This window comes from Orcinus orca, chromosome 15, assembly GCF_937001465.1.
Source record: "Orcinus orca chromosome 15, mOrcOrc1.1, whole genome shotgun sequence".
NCBI classification, from domain to species: domain Eukaryota; kingdom Metazoa; phylum Chordata; class Mammalia; order Artiodactyla; family Delphinidae; genus Orcinus; species Orcinus orca.
The window spans coordinates 28,719,165-28,732,760 of record NC_064573.1 but is presented as its reverse complement, the minus strand read 5'-3'; positions in this window follow the sequence as shown (position 1 = coordinate 28,732,760).

The window sequence follows — 13,596 nt, the reverse complement described above, 5'->3', positions numbered from 1 at the left end:
AAAGAAGAAGTAAAGCTCTGGTACTTTTTTATTTCCTCTTTAATTTCTTCAGTGATCTCTTGGTTATTAAGTAGTGTATTGTTTAGCCTCCATGTGTTTGTATTTTTTTACAGAGTTTTCCAGTAATTATTATCTATTCTCATAGCATTGAGGTCGGAAAAGATACTTGACACAATTTCAATTTTCTTAAATTTACCTAAAGCTTGTTTTGTGACCCAAGGTATGATCTATCCTGGAGAATGTTCCATGAGCACTTGAGAAGAAAGTTTATTACATTGTTTTTGGATGGTGTGTCCTATAAATATCAATTAATTCCATCTTGTTTAATGTACCATTTAGAACTTGTGTTTCCTTATTTATTTTCATTTTGAATGACCTTTTCATTGGTGAAAGTGGGGTGTTAAAGTCCCCTACTATGATTGTGTTACTGTCAATTTCCCCATTTGTGCCTGTTAGCATTTGCCTTATGTATTGAGGTGCTCCTCTGTTGGGTGCATAAATATTTACAACTGTTATATCTTCTTCTTTGATCGATCCCTTGATCATTATGTAGTGTCCTTCTTTGTCTCTTGTAATAGTCTTTGTTTTAAACTCTATTTTGTCTGAAATGAGAATTGCAACTCCAGCTATCTTTTGATTTCCATTTGCATGGAATATCTTTTTCCATCCCCTCACTTTCAGTCTGTATGTGTCCCTAGGTCTGAAGTGGGTCTCTTGTAAACAGCATATATACAGGTCTTGTTTTTGTATCCATTCCGCCAGTCTATATGTTTTGGTTGGAGCATTTAATCCATTTACATTTAAGGTAATTATTCATATGCATGTTCCTATTACCAGTTTCTTAATTGTTTGGGGTATGTTATTGTAGGTCTTTTCGTCCTTTTGTGTTTCTTGCCTAGAGAAGTTCCTTTAGCATTTGTTGTAAAGCTAGTCTGGTGGTGCTGAATTCTCTTAGCTTTTGCTTGTCTGTAAAGGTTTTAATTTCTCTGTCGAATCTGAATGAGATCCTTGCTGAGTAGAATAATGTTGGTTATAGGTTTTTCCATTTCATCACTTTAAATGTGTCCTGTCACTCCCTCTGGCTTGCAGAGTTTCTGCTGAAAGATCAGCTGTTTACCTTATGGGGAGTCCCTTGTATGTTATTTGTTGTTTTTCCCTTGCTGCTTTTAATATTTTTTCTTCATATTTAATTTTTGATAGTTTATTAATATGTTTCTTGGGCTGTTTCTCCTCAGATATATCCTATATGGAACTCTCTGCACTTCCTGGACTTGTTTATCTATTTCCTTTCCCATATTAGGCAAAATTTCAAGTATAATCTCTTCAAATATTTTCTCATTTCCTTTCTTTTACTCTTCTTCTTCTTGGACCCCTATAATTCAAATGTTCATACATTTAATGTTGTCTCAGAGGGTCTGAGACTGTCCTAATTATTTTCATTCTTTCTTTCCTTTTTCTGCTCTGCACTAGTTATTTCCACTATTTTATCCTCCAGGTCACTTATCCGTTCTTCTGCCTCAGTTATTCTGCTATTGATTCCTTCTAGAGAATTTTGAATTTCATTTATTGTGTTTGTTCACAATTTCATCATTGTTTGTTTGCTGTTTGGTTCTACTAGGTCCTTGTTAAACATTTCTTGTATTTTCTCAATTCTATTTCCAAGATTTTGGATCATCTTTACTCTTATTCCTCTGAATTCTTTTTCAGATAGACTGCCTATTTCCTCTTCCTTTGTTTGATCTGGTGAATTTTTACCTTGCTGCTTCATCTGCTGCATATTTCTCTGTCTTCTCATTTTGCTTAACTTACTGTGTTTGGTTCCCCTTTTTGCAGGCTGCACATTCCTAGTTCCCATTGTTTTTGGTGTCTGCCCCAGTGGGTAATGTTTCAGTGGGTTGTGTAGGCTTCCTTTTTGAGGGGAATAGAGCCTGTGTTCTGGAGAATGAGGCTGGATCTTGTCTTTCTGGTGGGCAGGTCCACATCCGGTGGTTTGTTTCTTGGTGTCTGTGACCTTCTTATGATTTGAGGCAGCCTTTCTGCTAGTGGGTGGCGTTATGTTCCTGTCTTGCTAGTTGTTTGGTATAGGGTGTCCATCACTGTAGCTTGCTGGTCGTTGAGTGGATTTGGGTCTTGGTGTTGAGATGGAGATCTCTGGGAGATTTTCACCATTTGATATTATGTGAAGCTGGGAGGTCTCTGGTGGATCAATGTCCTGAGCTTGGCTCTCCCATCTCAGAGGCACAGGACTGACACCAGCCATAGCACCAAGACCCTGTCATCCACACAGCTCAGAATAAAAGGGAGAAAAAAGAAAGAAAAAAATAATAAATAAATAAATAATATAAAATAAAGTTATTAAAATAAAAAAATAATTATTAAAAATTTAAAAGTAATAAAAAAGAGAAAGAAAGAAGAGAGCAAGCAAACCAAAAAACAAATCCACCAATGATAACAAGCACTAAAAAGTATACAAAAAGAAAAAAAAATGGACAGTCAGAACCCTAGGACAAATTCCAAAAGCAAAGCTATACAGACAAAGTCACACAAAAAAGCATACATATACACACTCAGAAAAAGAGACAAAGAAAAAAAAAAAATATATATATATATAGTTCCTCCCAAAGTCCACCGCCTCAATTTGGGATGATTCATTTTCTTTTCAGGTATTCCACGGATGCAGGGTACATCAAGTTGATTGTGGAGATTTAATCTGCTGCTCCTGAGGCTGCTGGGAGAATTTTCCCTTTCTGTTCTTTCTTCACACAGCTCCTGGGGTTCAGCTTTGGATTTGGCCCCACCTCTGTGTGTACGTCGCCTGAGGGCGTCTGTTCTTCGCTCAGACAGGACAGGATTAAAGTAGCAGCTGATCGGGGCCTCTGGCTCAGTTAGGCCAGGGTGAGGGAGCAGTACACAATGCAGAGCAAGCCTGCAGCGGCAGAGGCTGACATGACGTTGCAACAGCATGAGCCGCTCCGTGTGTTCTCCCGGGGAAGTTGTCCCTGGATCATGGCACCCTGGCGGTGGCAGGCTGCACAGGCTCCTGGGAGGGGAAGTGTGGATAGTGACCTGTGCTGGCACACAGGCTTCTTGGTGGTGGCATCAGCAGCCTTAGCCTCTCATGCCCATCTCTGGGGTCCACGCTGATAGCTGCAGGTGGCACCCATCTCTGGAGCTCGTTTAAGTGGTGCTCTTAATCACCTCTCCTCGCGCACCATGAAACAAAGAGACAAGAAAAAGTCTCTTGCCTCTTTGGCAGTTCCAGACTTTTTCTGGACTCCCTCCTGGCTAGCTGTGGCACACTAGCTCCCTTCAGGCTGTGTTCACGCAGGCAACCCTAGTCCTCTCCCTGGGATCCAACCTCCGAATACGGAGCCTCAGCTCCCAGCCCCCACCTGCCAAGGCGGGTGAGCAGACAAGCCTCTTGGGCTGGCGAGTGCTGGTCAGCACCGATCTTCTGTGCAGGAATCTCTCCGCTTTGTCCTCTGCACCCCTACTCCTGCACTCTCCTCCGTGACTCTGAAGCTTCCCCCCTGCCACATGCCCCACTGTCTCCGCCAGTTAAGGGGCTTCCTAGTGTGTGGAAACTTTTCCTCCTTTGCAGCTCCCTCCCTGAGGTGCAGGTCCCATCCCCATTCTTTTGTCCCTGTTTTTTCTTTTTTCTTTTGCCCTACCCAGGTACGTGGGGGTTTCTTGCCTTTTGGGAGGTCTGAGGTCTTCTGCCAGTGTTCAGTAGGTGTTCTGCAGGAGTTGTTCCACATGTAGACGTATTTCTGATGTATTTGTGGGGAGGAAGGTGATCTCCACGTCTTACTCTTCTGCCATCTTGAAGTTCTCCAAGTCTGCCCAATTTCTATGCAGCTACGGTAATGGCATATGCACTGCTTACTTTGTAGGACTGCAGTTACAAAAGAAGAAAATATATTTTTAGTGTTCTCTAAAAATTAGGAAAACAATAATTTTTAAAAACTAAAATTAGCCAAAAGTCATGAGTTCTAGGCCCAGTTCCTCCACAAGCTAGTTGTATGAATTTTCACAAGTTTCTTAAACTCTCTGGTTTCAACTGCAAATATTATTTTATTTTCCATGATTTTTGCAAGGTTAATCTCATTCATCAGTTTTAAAAATGTTTTTCTTGAACTAAAACCTTTATTACTTGGGCCAAACCCAGTGATGTATTAAATTAATAGAGAATGTAAGTGGACTATTGAGCTGGGTTTATTTTATGGGCATGTCAGAGGCACATGGAGATGTTGATAAGGTATCTTCATTTGAAACCTCAGCACCTCCTGCTTTGGAACAAAACAGATCTCATCAAGAGTAGAGACCCAGAGCAGAGCTCAGAGAGGAAAAGCAGAGATATAAATGACTGGAGAATTGCTCCCAGGGTGCTGAGTCAGCCAAAACAGAGCCTCCTGCCGAGCTCAATGGATCTTTTCTCATTTGCCTGGAACATTGGCTGGAAGCTGCTTTGGCAGTGCCTGCTGGGAAGACAATTTTTAGTCCATTGATTCATTTGAGCTGGGCAGTTTGCCCTAGTACTTAGACACTCAGACAAAAATACCCTTAATCGTTGGCAAACCCTGGGATGTAGAGACAGCCAGTGGCTCAATCAGCACCTCTGGGCTGCCCAAGGGAGAAGGAGAGTCTAGAAACCCTGGGATGCCAGTCACTGAGTATTTACACAAGTCACGGCTTGATTTTTCAAGCCAAAACTAAAGAATCCCTGATTTGGGGATCAGGAACATCCTAACTAAAGAGCACTGCACTCTATCTTTCACCTTCAGTCAAACCAAGAGCAGCTGGGGCACAGGTCCCCTCTGCATGTTCTCATGATCTATGCTGATCTGACTGCTACCTCTCTCGGGGTATGGCTTCCCCAGGAAGATTTCCCTGACCTCCCTCTTTCTCCTTTTTGGGATCAGGTCCTATTCTGATCCTCCTCAAAACCTTGCCTACTTACCAGTATTTTATCACCATCACAGCAAATTATAATTGCCTCTTATTTATCTCTTCAATAAGACTCTTACATGAGACTGAGAACTTCTATTTAATTACTTATCTCTAGTACCTAGCATAGTCCCTAGCATATTAAACACCCTTAAATCCTTAAATAATTATAAAGAGGAGGGAGGGAATGAACAGAGGAGGGACAGAGGCAGAGGTGACTACTCTGACGAAGTAAGCCATGTGTTGGCCAAGGAAGTAAAATGGTACATCCAAGTTGGTGACCAAAGTCTCTCAAAGCAGTGCTAACAGGAGAATCTGGTGTCTCAGTAGTCAATACAGTAAGTTGGAGGAAAAACTAATTCTGGAACTGAGAATCAAAAGGCCTTAGTTTTACTTTTGACTCCACCCCTACAGTAACTGCCTAATGCAGGGCCACACAACAACATGTGCTCAGCTTCAGCATCCTCATCTGTAAAGCCTTGAGATGCTTAGGTGAAATAATTAGTGTACAAGTATTTCAAAAGTTTAAAGAGTCCTATGAATGCAAAGGATTATTAAAGTCTCTGTCAACACCATGAAAGAATTAGGACTACTTTCTCTCATCAATTAATGGTTCCTTTCTCTGTCCAAACCTGAGGCCATATGACTCAGATAGGAAAAACAAAAAAGTATTATCTGCTCTGTTTATGAATTTGCCTTTTTAAATTTTATTTATTTAATTTATTTATTTTTGGCTGTATTGGGTCTTCATTGCTGGGAGCGGGTTTTCTCTAGGTGTGGCAAGCAAGGGCTACCCTTCATTGTGGTGTTCAGGCTTCTCATTGCAGTGGCTTCTCTTGTTGTGGAGCACAGGCTCTAGGTGTGTGGGTTGCAGTAGTTGTGGCTTGAGGGCTCAGTAGTTGTGGCTCACTGGCTCTAGAGTGAAGGCTCAGTGGTTGTGGTGCATGGGCTTAGTTGTTCCACGGCATGTGAGATCTTCCTGGACCAGGGCTTAAACCTATGTCCCCTGCATTGGCAGGCGGATTCTTAACCACTGCGCCACCAGGGAAGCCCCTGAATATGCCTTTTTGTTGTAAGTAAAATTTCTTCATGAAGTAAAAACTCCTGTAACACAGAAAATACACCATGTTTTAACAATAATGACAAGGATGCCTTAAGCAGATACAACATCATAGAAAGTCCTCAAAACATACTCATGATGGATTTTTACAAGAATTTCTTCAGAAAGGCCAATCAGATAGGATAGCCCCAATTTACAGATGGTCAAAGTGAGACTCATTGAAGTTAAGTGACTTGTTCAAGATTGTATACTTGGTAAGCATCTGGAAGATTGCTAAGCACAAGGTAAGTTCAAAACTATTTATAGAAATATAGTGCTGGAAAGATCTGAAAGGTAAACAAATCCAACTTCCTACGTACTGCAGGAAACCCTTCTGACAGAAGGATATACCAAACAACTGACAATTACTTAAACATCCTTTATTTTCCAGAAACAAAACTTTTTCCATTAATCTTTCAACTCAGGAACCAGTTAGCTCATTGTATAAAATAGATAATAATTAATACATATTTCATAGGTTTTTATAAAGATGAAATAGATAATATGTGTAAATCACTTAGCAAAGACAATTTCTGGCACATAACAAGTATACATAACAAGTATTCAGTAAATGTTAGTTCTTATTACTCTTAGTACTATAATCTTCACTAATCTACTTTTGTTTTGGTTTCTGGTTTGTTTTTCCTGGATCCTTTTTAGCCTCTTGCATCTTTTTGCTTCAGACTCTTTCACTGTTTCAGGTGAATAGAGGGAAATTCATTTTCATGATTCTCTAAATCATCCTCACTAGAGTGAAAATTGTTGGTCTTAATCTTTCTGTCTGCATCACAGAAATTAAATATGTGATTAATTGACAACAGCTGAGTCAAAGGCAAAGGCTTTTGAGAAAGCTAGATTATTTTCTTCCTGAATCTGAAAGGAACCTATTTGGTAACTCTCCATTTCAACAGCATGGACCATGTGGCATCCAGTACTAAAAATGTAGATGAAATTCTTGTAAAATAAAGTTTTACAGTGACAACTTGTCATTGCTTAGAAAACTCTGATTTAAAGCATATTACCTAAAGTGTCTTATTTATGTTAACAAACTCTTTAAGTGAGTGTGACCCAGAATGTGGGCAAGACCACCCATTGGAATGTAGAGAGAAACAACTAGAATTTCAACTTTTATATTAATGTAATATCTTCTACTTGAATATTTATCCTTGAAAGGTTTTTAATGTCCATAATATATTACTGCAATTTCACACGTATAGAGTTTATTAGTAAATGTACATATATTTGGGGTCTATGATCATAATTTTATAGTTAAGGCATGTAATCAAGAAGGTTTTGAAACCTTGTACAAAACCAGAGATTAGTAGGTGTTTAAAAAGTGGCTATGTAACAATCCTCACCACTATCCATGAAAGAAAAATAGAAAAGATATGCTCATTTATTAACTAATATTGTCATTTTATTATTTTTTCAATATGAATTTGAAATTTGATAAAATTGGTTCAGTCCCTTAAATCTCTACTCTCTACCTCTCTTTATAAAACCTAATTCATATTTACTGTGATCTCTGTACAAAAGAATGTGTGGTATGCTACCAACTGTCAAAGGAAATATTCCTAAGGTTGATGGAAAAAAACAACCACAAATCCCACTGAAGATCTTGACATCCTTTATAGCAAATGGACCAAATATTAACTATATCAGCCAACATTTTCACAAGTTTTCATGGAACAAACAGAGACAAATACCATGCCAAGTAACCAAGTTACCCCTCACTTCCTTTAGGCAGTGCTGTCATAAGCATGATTTTAGACCCCTCCCCTTCCCTCTCAAAATGTAGAAACAAACTGTGAAAGATGTCTTCTCCATGGTCCTCAGGGTTAGTTAATCTCTCTCAGAGATTGGTAGGTATTTGAGAGTCTTTCAGACAATTTTCTTTCTCATTTGCAGTTGTTTTTCCTCTCCTGGTGGTTTAGTGATGAAAGGTTATAGACTCTTTGTACCTCCACCTCAAATTCATTTGTTGAAACCTAACCCCCAATGTGCTGTTATTAGGAGGTGGGGACCTTTGAGAAGTGATTATATCAAAAGAGTTGAACCCTCATGAATGGGATTGGTGCCCATATAAAAGAGGCCCCGGAGAGCTCCCTTGCCCCTCCCACCATGTGAGGATACAACAAGAAGCTGGCCAGCTATAAACCAGGAAAATGGCCCTCAGCAGACACTGAATTTGCCTGGCACCTTGATCTTGGACTTCCCAGCCTCCAGAACTGTGAGAAATAAATCTTTGTTGTTTAAACTAAGAAATGTATTTTTGTTATAGTACCTCATGTGAACTAAGACAGGGAACATAGTGGGTTAAGCACCATTAATCTCTGCAGAGACACCTAGAAACATCAGAATCTTTCAAGATTACTTTGAAGAAATATATTTCCACTGTGACTCCATTCTAACACCTTCCCACCTAATTTCCTTAGGTGGCCCAGCAGGCCTGGCAACCTAAGTTATGGCACCCTGCAAAACATACCCTTTCACAAATGAATGTCCAAGGCAGTGTTTTCCAACCATATATTAGTCATAAACCTTGTAGGAGAGATCATTCTGAATGTTCATCAAAACATTTCACTTTTCTGCTGGGCATCAAGAAAACTACATTTCTCAACTTTTTAAAATCTAAATGGGGCTATGTGATGGGTTCTGCCCAATAGAATGTGCAGAAATGATGTAAACCACTTCCAGGCTAGGACCTAAAGTGTCCTATAGAATCATCCATATGGTATATCTTTTATCATTAGGTGGTGGTTGGATTCAAAGTGTCCAGGGGAAAGAGACCATGGGGAAAAACAAAACACTGAGTCACAACTCATGAAATAAGAAACTGATAAGTTGGACTTCATTAAAATTAAAAAACTTCTGCTCTGTAAAAGACACTGTTAGAGAATGAAGAGACAAGACACAGACTGGGAGAAAATATTTGCAAAATAAATATCTGATGAAGGACTTATATCCAAAATATACAAAGAACCCTTAAAATCAACAACAGGAAAACAAACAGCCCAACTTTAAAAATGGACTAAAGATCTGAACAGACACCTCACCAAAGATGGCAAATAAATATATGAAAAGATGCTCAACATCATTTGGCATTAGGGAATTTTAAATTAAAACAAAAATGAGATACACATACCTATTAGAATGGTTAAAATTTTAAAAACTTTCACTGAGTTTTGGGGGGCTCAGAAAATGGTGGCATCAGGCTCCAGATGCTGCTGCCCCAATCACTCTTCCCAAAAGAAGCCCCATCTTGAGGAATCTTGGAGCTCTACAGGGGCAGCATAATAATCCTGGGAGGAGAAACACCTGGGTTCCTTCCTCTCTCCACCCGGACCCGTGACAACACACTTATCTTTTTGCCATCTCCGAAGTTTTGTCCTCTCTGCAATGTCTTTTGTGGTTGGGATCATGTGATATGTGACCTTTTCAGATGGCTTCTTTCAATTGGTAATATGCATTTGGAGTTTTCTTCATGTTTCCTCGTGGCTAGGTAGCTCATTTCTTTTTGTCCCTGAATTGCATTCCATTGCCTGGATGCACCCCATTTCATGTATCTTCTCGCCTGTTGAGGGATATCTTGGTTGCTTCCATGTTTGGGTAATTACGAATAAAGCTGCTGTAAACATAAAAAAAATTTTTTAACTGACAATACCAATTGCTGACGAGGATATAAAGCAACAGGAATTATCACTCATTGCTGGTTACAGCTACTTTGGAAGATATTTTGGCAACTTCTTACAAAGCTAAACCTAATTTTGCCATATGATTCAATAATTGCACTCCTAAGTATTTACCGAACTGAAAAATTATGTCCACACAAAAACGTGCACATGAATGTTTATAACTCTATATTCCTAATTAACAAAAATTAGAGGTGTCCTATTGTTCAGTAGGTAAATGGATAACTAAACTATGATATATCCATATAATGGAATGTTATTTGGTGATAAAGAAAAGGAAAAGATGTGATCTATGAAACTATAAGGAGACATGTTAATCTTGGAGGCATGGTGCCAGGTTAAAGAAACCAGTGGTGGGGATAGGGGGATTGTATCACATTCCAGAAAATGTACCATATTCCAGAAAATGCAGAATTGATGGAATGGTAGAAAGATCAGTGTTTATGCAGGGAGAAAGTGTTGAATAAGAAAATCACCAGGGATATTTGGAGCCATTGAAACCATCCTATAATGTTACTGTAATGGTGGACACATGACACTGTGAAATTCACAAAACGCATAGCCTTTTACAGAACAAAGAGTGAACCTTAATTTATGCAAAATTTTAAACATAATTTAGGAGGTCAAGGAATCTCAGGATGGAAGGCAAGATGTGGCAAAACAATCTAACGACATTACAAGTTCTTTTTTTTTTTTAATTAGAGAATAATTGCTATATAATGGTGTGTTAGTTTCTGCTTCACAACAAAATGAATCAGTTATATATATACATATGTTCCCATATCTCTTCCCGCTTGTGTCTCCCTCCCTCCCACCCTCCCTATCCCACCCCTCCAGGCGGTCACAAAGCACTGAGCTGATCTCCCTGCGCTGTGTGGCTGCTTCCCACTAGCTATCTACATTACGTTTGGTAGTGTATATATGTCCATGCCTCTCTCTCGCTTTGTCACAGCTTACCCTTCCCCCTCCCCATAGCCTCAAGTCCATTCTCTACTAAGTCTGTGTCTTTATTCCTGTTTTACCCCTAGGTTCTTCATGACATTTTCTTTTTCTTAAATTCCATATATATGTGTTAGCATATGGTATTTCTCTCTCTCTTTCTGACTTACATCACTCTATATGACAGACTCTAGGTCTATCCACCTCATTACAAATAGCTCAATTTGATTGCTTTTTATGGCTGAGTTATATTCCATTATATATATGTGCCACATCTTCTTTATCCATTCATCCGATGATGGACACTTATGTTGTTTCCATCTCTGGGTTATTGTAAATAGAGATGCAATGAACATTTTGGTACATGACTCTTTTTGAATTATGGTTTTCTCAGGGTATATGCCCAGTAGTGGGATTGCTGGGTCATATGGTAGTTCTATTTGTAGTTTTTTAAAGAACCTCCGTACTGTTCTCCATAGTGGCTGTACCAATTCACATTCCTACCAGCACTGCAAGAGTGTGCCCTTTTCTCCACACCCTCTCCAGCATTTATTGTTTCTAGATTTTTTGATGATGGCCATTCTGACTGGTGTGAGATGATATCTAATTGTAGTTTTGATTTGCATTTCTCTAATGATTAGCGATGTTGAGCATTCTTTCATGTGTTTGTTGGCAGTCTGTATATCTTCTTTTGAGAAATGTCTATTTAGGTCTTCTGCCCATTTTTGGATTGGGTGGTTTGTTGTTTTGTTATTAAGCTGCATGAGCTGCTTATAAATTTTGGAGATTAATCCTTTGTCAGTTCTTCATTTGCAAATATTTTCTCCCATTCTGAGGGTTGTCTTTTGGTCTTGTTTATGGTTTCCTTTGCTGCGCAAAAGCTTTTAAGTTTCATTAGGACCCATTTGTTTATTTTTGTTTTTATTTCCATTTCTCTAGGAGGTGGGTCAAAAGGACCCTGCTGTGATTTATGTCATAGAGTGTCCTGCCTATGTTTTCCTCTAAGAGTTTGATGGTTTCTGGACTTACATTTAGGTCTTTAATCCATTTTGACGTTATTTTTGTGTATGGCGTTAGGGAGTGTTCTAATTTCATACTTTTACATGTAGCTGTCCAGTTTTCCCAGCACCAGTTATTGAAGAGGCTGTCCTTTCTCCACTGTACATTTCTGCCTCCTTTATCAAAGATAAGGTGACCATATGTGCGTGGGCTTATCTCTGGGCTGTCTATCCTGTTCCATTGATCTATATTTCTGTTTTTGTGACAGTACCATACTGTCTTGATTACTGTAGCTTTGTAGTATAGTCTGAAGTCAGGAAGCCTGATTCCTCCAGCTCCGTTTTTTGTTCTCAAGATTGCTTTGGCTATTCGGGGTCTTTTGTGTTTCCATACAAATTGTGAAACTTTTTGTTCTAGTTCTGTGAAAAATGCCAGTGGTAGTTTGATAGGGATTGCATTGAATCTATAGATTGCTTTGGGTAGTAGAGTCATTTTCACAATGTTGATTCTTCCAATCCAAGAACATGGTATATCTCTCCATCTATTTGTATCATCTTTAATTTCTTTCATCAGTGTCTTTTAATTTTCTGCATACAGGTGTTTTGTCTCCTTAAGTAGGTTTATTCCTAGATATTTTATTCTTTTTGTTGCAATGGTAAATGGGAGTGTTTTCTTGATTTCATTTTCAGAGTTTTCATCCTTAGTGTATAGGAATGCCAGAGATTTCTGTGCATTAATTTTGTATCCTGCTACTTTACCAAATTCATTGATTAGCTCTAATAGTTTTCTGGTAGCATCTTTAGGATTCTCTCTGTATAGTATCATGTCATCTGCAAAGAGTGACAGCTTTACTTCTTCTTTTCTGATTTGGATTCCTTTTATTTCCTTTTCTTCTCTGATTGCTGTGGCTAAAACTTCCAAAACTATGTTGAATAAGAGTGGTGAGAGTGGGCAACCTTGTCTTGTTCCTGATCTTAGTGGAAATGCTTTCAGTTTTTCACCATTGAGGACGATGTTGGCTGTGGGTTTGTCATATATAGCCTTTATTATGTTGAGGAAAGTTCCCTCTATGCCTACTTTCTGCTGGGTTTTTATCATAAATGGGTGTTGAATTTTGTCAAAAGCTTTCTCTGCATCTATTGAGATGATCATATGGTTTTTCTCCTTCAATTTGTTAATATGCTGTATCACGTTGATTGATTTGCGTATATTGAAGAATCCTTGCATTTCTGGAATAAACCCCACTTGATCATGGTGTATGATCCTTTAAATGTGCTGTTGGATTCTGTTTGCTAGTATTTTGTTGAGGATTTTTGCATCTATGTTCATCAGGGATATTGGCCTGTAGTTTTCTTTCTCTGTGACAATCTTGTCTGGTTTTGGTATCAGGGTGATGGTGGCCTCGTAGAATGAGTTGGGGAGTGTTCTTCCCTCTGCCATATTTTGGAAGAGTTTGAGAAGGATAGGTGTTAGCTCTTCTCTAAATGTTTGATAGAATTCGCCTGTGAAGCCATCTGGTCCTGGGCTTTTGTTTGTTGGAAGATTTTTAATCATAGTTTCAATTTCAGTGCTTGTGATTGGTCTCTTCATATTTTCTATTTGTTCCTGATTCAGTCTTGGCAGGTTGTGCCTTTCTAAGAATTTGTCCATTTCTTCCAGGTTGTCCATTTTATTGGCATAGACTTGCTTGTAGTAATCTCTCATGATCTTTTGTATTTCTGTAGTGTCATTTGTTACTTCTCCTTTTCATTACTAATTCTATTGATTTCAGTCATCGCCCTTTTTTTCTTGATGAGTCTGGCTAATGGTTTATCAATTTTGTTGATCTTCTCAAAGAACCAGCTTTTAGTTTTATTGATCTTTGCTATTGTTTCCTTCATTTCTTTTTCATTTATTTCTGATCTGATTTTTATGATTTCT